The following is a 1,943-nucleotide window of genomic DNA, read 5'->3' as shown; positions in this document are numbered from 1 at the left end:
TGTTTTGATTTTGGGGAATAAATGAAATACGATTCAAGATGTACACCCATGTTTGGGGAGCAAGGCATCCAAACACATGTGACATCTTGCGATTCAGCAAAATATCAAATGTGTGGTTTGGTTTATTGAGATATACTGGTTCAGCAGCCTTACATTGTCAACACAAAACAATTAAATTTTGTGTCACATGTTTCTAAAAGTATTTTAATGACTTTATTTCTTCCAAATAAAAAATAATTTTGCTATCAGACATAATTTTAGAAATTTCACAAATTAATAGTTATAAAAAAATACTAAAATGTTTGTGTAATATCACATGATGTTATTCTGGGAATATTAGTCAGATATCTTGCACCATTATACCAGAAGCTTCTTGAGGGATAGAAAATGCATGTGGGACATTTAGGGGGTAATTCATGGATATATTGAAGTCTGCAAGTATACGTCTATGTGGAGTAGAGAAAAAGAAGTCAAACTTGTGCAGTTCTTTTAAATCATTGTAATAATTTGTTGCATCATGACACCCAGAAAAGACTGTTCAAAAACACTTAGAGCCCCAAAAGGTAAAATAATATTCAATGTGTGAATGTGAACATTAACTGGAACTGTACTGTCTCACAATACCATAACTTTGGCATGTTTATGGCTGCCAATCAAATTTAGACATGGACCATCTCCAATTCTAAAAACTGATAAAGATTGGACCTAATTTTATCAGCAAGTTTTTATTTAAGCTTAATTGCTATAGGAGAAAAATTACAGATCTAAAACTCACTGTCTGGGTAAGAAATGATTTATTTCTGCCAGTGAGCTTCATTTACTGGTGTTGATTGCAGTGGCAATTAAAGTTTCTTAATTGTAAATGCCATTTAATAAGTCACTTTATTTTATTCACATATCACCTTTTTTTTTTATGTAGTAAGTTTCTTACTCTGGGACCTTAGTCCAAATGTTGTACCACAAAACAAGATTTACGACTATTGAATCAAACAGAATTTTCTCCATTTGTAAAGATTATGCAACGTTTACATTTGTGTCTTGCTTTAAAAGAGCATCTTGGTAGAAAATGCCAAGAAACCCCAGTTATGACAAGATTTAATGTAGCACTTATTTTCACTACTGGAAGTGGCTAAGGAAGGGGCCATTCCAGTTCAAAAAGTGCAAAAATTGGTTTAAAGAAATTAAATTCAGACAAAGGTAAATGGGAATGTTTTTCTTTATTATGAACATGCATAGTTAAGTTATGTACAACACTGGAAACTTGCTTCAGTTCATAGTTAGTCACCTTCCATTTGATGAGCCCCAACCTGTAAGAAAAATAAAAGTCAACACTGAAGTCACCTCTGGCAATTATGATTCATGCGTTATAAACTTACCATGTTATTCTGGTAATCTGCGGTTCAGCTCCTGAAATAATACACATATTCTTCAGTGTTTTTAGTTATCGGGATGGAATACAACCTTTTCTTAGTAGAACCATGTCAGATGTTAAAGATTGACTTCATTATTATATCAGAAGTCTAACACGCAAAGTATCATCACTCGTGATATGAACTGTAATTTTCCCCGTTTTGTGAAAACACCTAAAAAGCGTGCAGATAAATCTTACCTTCGTGTTTCACGGCCTGCCCACGCTGCTGCCACGTGAGCTGCTCGTGCTCAAAGTGCTACATGCACAAAGTGCCTACATGTAATTTGTTCAAGCTTGAATTCACGTTACATCAGTTTTAATACCCAAAATGAATGCAAGTAGCTGAAGAGACATATTTAAGTTCAGTTATTACAAAATTTTAGGGTTCAGCTAAAAGAGTCCAAGACAATCACAGCGCGTGCTCTTGCGGAATAAAATGGCTCCGGATGTAAATGCTGCTTTTTTATAGCACATCCGGTGTGTGGAGGCGAGTTTTCATTGGCTGAGAGGCCTATAGCGTTCCCCCTCCTCC

General features: G+C 34.9%; 1 long non-coding RNA gene across 1 annotated transcript; it reads right to left on the bottom strand.

The window, feature by feature from the left end:
• Positions 1-1,198: 1,198 nt before the first annotated feature.
• LOC106918764 (uncharacterized) lies at positions 1,199-1,858 on the bottom strand. The gene is made up of 3 exons (XR_001418468.2): positions 1,610-1,858; positions 1,377-1,407; positions 1,199-1,307 (listed from the first exon to the last, which is right to left on the bottom strand). It is a non-coding gene; the product is annotated as an uncharacterized LOC106918764 (long non-coding RNA).
• Positions 1,859-1,943: the final 85 nt, after the last annotated feature.

The sequence above is a fragment of the Poecilia mexicana genome, unplaced genomic scaffold (genome assembly GCF_051168715.1).
Source record: "Poecilia mexicana isolate PSO_F unplaced genomic scaffold, ASM5116871v1 scaffold_8, whole genome shotgun sequence".
Classification (NCBI taxonomy): Eukaryota; Metazoa; Chordata; class Actinopteri; order Cyprinodontiformes; family Poeciliidae; genus Poecilia; species Poecilia mexicana.
This window is presented reverse-complemented; position numbering and strand designations above follow the sequence as displayed.